Source organism: Sander lucioperca, chromosome 3, assembly GCF_008315115.2.
Source record: "Sander lucioperca isolate FBNREF2018 chromosome 3, SLUC_FBN_1.2, whole genome shotgun sequence".
Classification (NCBI taxonomy): Eukaryota; Metazoa; Chordata; class Actinopteri; order Perciformes; family Percidae; genus Sander; species Sander lucioperca.
Genome location: NC_050175.1, coordinates 12,694,709 through 12,702,504, shown reverse-complemented (window position 1 = coordinate 12,702,504; position 7,796 = coordinate 12,694,709). Strand labels below are relative to the sequence as shown.

The window sequence follows — 7,796 nt, the reverse complement described above, 5'->3', positions numbered from 1 at the left end:
TAGTTCAGTTTTAGGGAACCATTGGCTCCAGCGCTCACAGTCAGAAGAAAATGTCTTCAAGACTGGCAGTTTCTTCCTTAAATCCCATGACATTTTTCCAGTCCCTGAATGAGAGAATGGATGTTTCTCAGAGAGGGGCCAACCAAATAAACCCCTCTTTGGGCCTGGAGCGACTAATCTGTAATTTAATTTCAGGCGGGTGTCTGGGCCATGAGGACACACAGTAAGGTCAAGGGCTACTGTACAGAGAGAGCTGCGCTTTTGGGCACAGCCTGGGGTTTGATCAACAGTCTCATCCAGCTTAGGAAGAGGACACAGTATGTGCATGTGCTCCTGTGCATGGTTGTTGGGGGAGGTATTTCTGCACTACTTATACAAGTCAGACTTGATGCAAGGTAGCTATTTCGTGTATGACAGCAACAAACAATCACAGACAAAATCCATTATTCAAAACAAGTAAAATGTTCGGGATGACTGAGCATCTGCAAACATAGAGGGATTAGCCCTAAAATAGGACTGTGTCTAACTGGGAACAATTCAACATGTCAGTGTTGATCTGCATGTAAATGAAATATTTGTATTGCTTTGACTATAATTCATGTTTTACTCATTATGTAGAATAGTCTAGTTGGCAGATAAATCAACTAATGGAAAAGTGGAAGGATGAATTTGAGCAGCATGGCTAATCCTGTGGGTGAAGAAATGTCTGTAATAAACTCGACCTTGTTCTGCCTAAACGAGCCCAAAGTGGCCCCGGGAATGGGACCAATAATTACCAATGACCAGGCAGTTTCACCATGTCTCTTTAATGTAAATAGGCACTGGGCTATCTGACACAAATGGCTTTGGCATTCATAATAGAAAATATGGCACATGGACTTGCTCAAGTACCTAAAGAAATGCAATAAAATAACCAGTACAGCCCCTAGTCTGGAAGAGATAAAACATTCCACACCAGCAGTAGAAACTAGCTGAGATACTCTGTATTCATTAAAAACAATTTCTTACATATAAGGCTGTCAGGTCAGTGAGAAAATCAGGGTGTATCCCATGCACCATTTGCAGTTTGTCGGAGCTTAGCTGGCATTCAATTTCAATTCCCTCAAGTTACTGAATATAGGAGAGCGGCGCACACTGACAGGTACAAGTTACTTCAGCGACAGACGCTAATTAGCAAGTGCAGGAGTAATGGGAGAGCCAAGCTCCCTCCCTGGCAGAGAGACAGTGATGGCAACTAAGGCAGGGTCATCTCTTTAAGTGTCTCACTTCCTATTAGACAGGAGATCTCTGGCACATGCCCCATCACAACCCATACAGAGTGATGTCAGCGACAGAGAAAGCATCCTGTCACATCCTGTACTTTTCAAACAGAGCTTCTCCTTTGCATAGAACAACTCACTCAACTGTGTTCGCTCACTGCCGCGGCCCTCCACTGACAGAAACGGAGGGGAGGGCAATAGAAAAATAATGGCACATGATGTGTTTATGTGTTTTGATGAAAACTCGAGGGAAAGTCTTAGAAAGAAGATGATGGACTCATCTTCTGCTCAGCGAGGCTTTGACATTCTGTAGGGGACGCTGGAAATAGTCTCCAGGTTGATGGATAGGTGGAGTGGGATTACCCGCCAGACTCATCTCCTACCCGCCGTCTGGCCTTGACTCCTGGAAAAAGACACAAAAACACAATACGTATAATGTCAACACTGCTCACCGTGGGAAAGGTTATTAGCTTTGAAAAATAATGAAACACCGCAGCAGGGTCACAGGAACCAACAGCTTACCCAATAACTAAAGCAAGCAGAGTTAATCCCACTGGTAAAATTTGGTCTCACGTGCAGATTACTAATCATCATTTCTACTGTTATCTTTATAAATAATAGTAAAATAAATGACGAAAACAAAGCGAATGTGGTATTGTTAAATAAACAATCACACCAATAGGAAGATGGGTTTCCAAGGATGCTACAACCTTCAAGTCTCTCTCCATCTACACATCCTCCTCTCTGTATCACAAGTGTCTTTCTGAACTTCTAATGCCTCTCCTCACTCATAGCCCCTGCGGACCATCCCACCGCTGGCACAGCGAAATAAATTGTTCTCGCTGCATCATTAAACAGTTTGAATTAACTTGGGTGGAATTTAATTATGTCACACATGAAGCTCTCCTACTTGAAGCTTTTAAAAGCAATATAGTTGGCTATATGCTTGGAGGTTCGGCTTTTAGATACATTATTCAAGTCAGTCAGCTATATCCGCATGCAACTGGACTTCTAAATGAAAACAGTGGACTTGCCCATCAGGACTGATCTTTTAATTTGTGTTTCCTAGTGAGATATCCAACATAAATGAGATCAGCTAATAATCAGTACAGTTGAGCTTCTGCTCATGCTCTGTGTCCTATTAAGACCCTAGCTGCACTGCATGAATCTACTTCTGATTTAGATATACCATAAACGTGAATAGTTATGACTCTACGCTACTCATGTTTGAAGCAGTTACTATCCTAATATTTCATCAATCACAGGGAAATACAAAAATAGCTCTGTTAGTGAGGTTTTTCAACCTCCTAATTGATGCTCATTATCATACCTTTATTACATTTTACACATGACAGGCTGGTGTGAAGTGGATAAATCCTAAAGGCATTGCTCACAGCTTCAAAATGTTAAAGCAAAAACTGAAACAGTAATAAAGTCTGTCATTCTAAATGATAGGAGTCTTTGCAAATAGCAAAGCTCGCTGAAGAATATCTGTTTTACGGAGCAGCGCCACATTTGAAAGTCTGGCTTCCATTTTCTCCCTCTCAGAAGGTGACTTATTCATCACCCAAATGAACACAACACAGTTTTCACTCATGCATTTTCTCATCAGATTCAAACCCAACCGACGTGCCTCTAGAGAGATCTAAGGATCTGTATTTTAAAAGCTAACTGTTTTTTTTCAACCTGGACCCTATTTTCCTATGTTTTCGTGTCTAAGTGACTGATGGGAATGACAATCTTTGAAATTAGTCCAGTATTAAGCAAAATTGCTTCAGTCGGCAGCAGCGAAACAAGCTACAATGTAAGTTAATGGGACAATTGTCCAGCTTGTATTTACTGTCACAAAAGTGCTCGTTTTTCCACTGACAGGCTCAGATTAATATTCTAAGGGCCCTATTTTAACGATCTAAGCGCACGGCGTGAAGCGCATGGCGCAGGTGCGTTTAGGGCATGTCCAAATCCACTTTTGCTAGTTTGACGGCAGTTCAAAAGGGTTGTACTTAGTGTCTTATTAATTCATAGGTGTGTTTTGGGCGTAACATACAATAAACCAATCAGACTCTGATTGGTTTGTGAATGGGAGATGACACTCTGATTATCAGTGTGTTGAGTGTTGTACCTTGGCGCATTGCTATTATGATGGTGGATTTTCACGGTTATATTTTTATTTGTAATCTTTTGCATGTTTGCGTGCTGCTGCGCTTCCCTGTGTGTGTGTAACAAGCATAGTGTGCGCGCGCTGTGCATAAGCCTAGGCACATTTTACTAATTTGCTGTTAAAATAACAATGAAATGCTGCGCTATTGACTTTAGACCAGGTTTTTGTTGGTCAATGGCGCGATCACTTTCCAGTGCCTCAAGATAGCAATACTCCAAGAATGCACCTGAACACACCTCCCTGTAAGACCAGCATGCCCATGGGCGCAAAGATGGGCGCAGGTGCATTTGCTATTTAAACGACGCGGCGCTGGACGGGAAATTGACAACTGTGTCGGTCTTACACTAGCAAAGGCCCTAAGTGTCTGGCAACATTATGGAAAGGATTTCTAAGGAGGTGGACCTTTCTGTTAAAGAGTAAGATCCTTTTTTTAAACATAAAAACATCCGCGAAATCGCGTTCGCTAAACCCACCAGAATCCATGTCATTAAACACTCATTTTAGCATATAAGCGTAAAATACACAAAATAAAACTAAAGCCGTTTTGGGTCATCTTTCCACTTTTCCAACCGTCACAAGTCTAGTTTTGGTTGAAATAAACACATAGTTTACCGATTTACATGTGACAATATGTTGACTCTATACACGCTAAAAGTATTGCTGTTTTAAATGGAGTCTGGTGGGTTAGGGCTTGCAACTTCAGAGCTGTTTCTGGTTAAACAGAAAGGTCTCAAAGAGGTTTTAAAGGTCTATCTCTGAAGGGAGTCTTTCCATAATGTTGTCAGACACTTGGAATATAAATCTGAGCCTGTCAGTGGCAAAACGAGTACTTTTGTGACGGTAAATACAAGCTAGACAATTGCCCTATTAACTTACATTGTAGCTTGTTTTTCCACTGCCAACTGCAGCGACCTTGCTTCATACTTGACCAATGTCAAAAATTGTTGTTCCCATCAGTCACTTAAACACAAAAACATAGGAAAATAAGGTTGAAAGAAAAGGTAGTTACCCTTTAAAGAGGAGTCATATGCTAGCTGTTGAGTCCAGAGGTCAGAGATGAAATGAAAGACCTTCACCAAGACACTGGATGAACATCTGCAGCACAGTAATTTGCAACAACCATACCTGAAAAGATTTTTTTTCTGGGATTGTTAACACAGGCAATCAAAAAGTAAAGTCCAACTTTAGTGTTTAACAAACAGCTTCTCTCTGTCTGAGAACCCAAAGCAGCTGTGGCAGGGCAGAACCATTCCTGCGCTCCAACACCTGAGACACAAGCTGATGGACAGATTCATTTACAGCAGGTACACGAGATTGCACACTAATTTCCTCGGGCTATAGGAGATTGTTCACGTGAAAGATACAGCGGCACAGTGGATTCAATCTAATGAACCGCTGTATATCCACACTGTGCCCATTACTTTCCTCATTTACATTGAAATGTAAGTGCCATATTTCATTCTCCATGTCGGTAACTTCACCCCCTTTTTTTCAAAAAACAGCAGGCCTGCTGCTTTTTGACACATGCACAGAAATAACAACAATCAAAGTTACTATCAAAGACAAACAACAGGAATGGGACTATAAAAGTAAATGTTTGGGAATAACCTTGGAGAAGTATTCAGGATAATGAGGAAGCAGCTAAACCTCTGTGATACGTAAAGATCATTACCAGATGATCAAACACACCATACAATTTATCTGTGCCGGAATGGAAAGTATACTACTCGTAGATGGTATAAAGATCTGTTTTTATGGAGCATTTACATATCAACAAATGCCTTACATGCCTCAATATACAGTAGAGAGCTGAAATGGACATAAGATCCTGTGGGGACTGCAAAACACAAATGGTGGGGGGTGGGATAAACAGTATATCTAAACAGTGGTTGGTATCATCAGCGTGGGAAGAGATATAAGAGGTTATATTATTATTAGTATTAACCATGCATTGAAGTAGCCTTCAAGTAAACTGTGTGGTGTATGCTTCCAAATACATCACCAAATAAAGTTAAGTATTGCATTGTGTCTCCCTTCTTTCAGCCCCCTCGTTTTGAAACAAGTTTTGAAGTCAGTTATAAAAACAATAGTGACTTTAGAAATGTCCAATCGTAAGTTAAAACATATGATAATAATAAAATCAATAGATAAAAACACCATCACTGCTGCTGTCTAACATCTGATTGGTTAAATGCTAAGGATAAGTGTCTGAGGACATACAGTAAAGTATCAGAGAAAAAAGGCTTTTAATAGTGTTTATTTTCATTTAATGTCTTCTAAAGCTGGATTATTAAAGGAATCGTATATTTTGGAAAATATACTTTCTTGCCAAAAGTTAGATGAGAATATTGATACCACTCTCTGTCTCATGGATACATACGAAGCTATTCAAGATATAACATATTAAATAGTGAGCTTTAGAGCTGCTGGGAGGTGGAATGTTGTACTGTTGAACAGAGCTAAACTAAGCTAACCAGCTGCTGGCTGTAGCTTTATATTAATCATATGGACATGAGTGGTATCAATCTTCTCATCCATTTCTTTAGACTGGTACATTTCATTAGAGGTACATGTGTCTCATTTTCCCTGTAGTTACTTAACACTAAACAGTGATGCAAAAATACATCGGAATCTCTGAGGGAGCAGGCTGGGGAAAAAAACAGTCGTCTGCCTCAGTGATAATTCACATAGGTCACAACATATATAACAATGATCACTATGAATGATGCAGTAATGCAGCAGCTCTTGCCCCTCCACTTGGTCCTCATAGCAGTAAGCCAGAGTGAGGTGTCTGGCAGGTCATTCTGTTACCACTCCACTATTATTCCAAAGCAGCAGCATACATCACGCTCTAAAAATCTCACACCTTTATCAGCTCTTTTTCAACGGTCGAGGAACCTCACCCTCGACCTCTCTCCAAAAGCAGCCTGCAGCCCCCCTGGTGTTAATTATAAGAGTTTTTCCCCTGGAGCCTGGGTGGGACGTGAAAGTGCATTAATCTTGATTCTCCACTTCAGTCTAAAGGATCATTTATAGAGACTCCTGTGGTAAGCCCCAAAGGCGAGGTGACTCAGTACCAGGAGAAAGGTAGAAGGAGTGGAAAAGAAAGAGTCACATATATCCTGCGCTCACACTGGGATGCCGGCCACCTCAAGAGGCAAGTCAATCATTTACCCTAAATCACTTATATTCTCAGTATGTAAATCTGGATGGATATTAAGAGTCGCACAGGATGACATGACAAGTGTCCGTCTTGCACCTGTGCTGTTCCCTTGATGCTGCATGAAGGTGACTGTCACCCTATAAGCTGAACTGAGCAGAGCCAAGCAATGGCTGAAAGACTGTGACGTGTCGATGAGTTTACATTCAGCCCCATTTAATTGCACACTTTAGCCCTTCATGGGTATGCACAGAGGTCAATGCTGCATTTTGCAGTGACACCACGACCACAAACCATAGTAGATGAACATTTACCATTTTTAGTGGTATTATGTATATATATTTCTAGTTATTTTTAAATAATGTAGAATATGATAATGTTTCATGATGTGTAAAAAATAATTTGGTACCCATTTTATAGCATTAAGCCATACCCTACTGTGTCTCTACACCTTGTTTTGGCCAATGCTATAGACTATAAAAATGGAGCGATGGAAATGACACAGACACTCAGGTAATTGCTTAAAAAACACCACAGACTAGAGACATCAATGAAAAAAGCCAGACGTAATAAACAGTGGCCTGAATACACAGGTCATTTTAAATAATGTCCAACCGGAGTAAATGAGAGTGAAAGTATAATTTCTAACTGACTGACAGGTTGAATATTCAGTTTAGTGCACCACTAATAAGCTGCATGTGACACAATCACATCTGATGTTTTAGTTGAAAGAAAACACATTCCACAACATTCTCAAGTCAGTTTCATCAAGTGCATTTCAACAGCATAATTTCTGTGCACTTGATTTTGAATGGCTTGCTCTGCATGTATGATCATGGTCCTTCTTATCTCATTAGTTAATCTACTTCTACAGTGCCCATCTACTGCAAGCTCCCTTCATCTGAGCATGTGCTACTTTGCCTGCAGTCTCACGATAATGTGTGCACACTTCAGAAAGCGACACATAAAAGTAATCTCGCCATTCAATAAGCACCATGTTTAGCATCTCCCAAAACAGTGGGGAGCTGTTCATTATTTAGGTTTGTGCCATCTGTAAATCCTCTGGTGCTGAACAGATTCTGTTTGGTAGCAATACTTTGTAAACAATAGGCTGGGATCCATTTAAAAACTACTACTTGTGTCTAGACTAATTTAGGTTTAAAAAACTTTATGCTGGGCAGTGTTGGTTGCCGTGAACGGAACATTTCGAAAGTGC

General features: G+C 40.6%; 1 protein-coding gene across 2 annotated transcripts in view; it reads right to left on the bottom strand.

Annotated features, from left to right (window-relative positions):
* Positions 1-787: 787 nt before the first annotated feature.
* Positions 788-7,796, bottom strand: part of cd276 (CD276 molecule) — a 75,754-nt gene continuing 68,745 nt past the window's right edge. For both annotated transcript variants that reach the window (XR_004101898.2, XM_031281551.2), the window contains one exon: positions 788-1,662. The gene's annotated coding sequence lies outside the window, so the exon portion shown is untranslated. The remainder of the gene's footprint in view (positions 1,663-7,796) is intronic.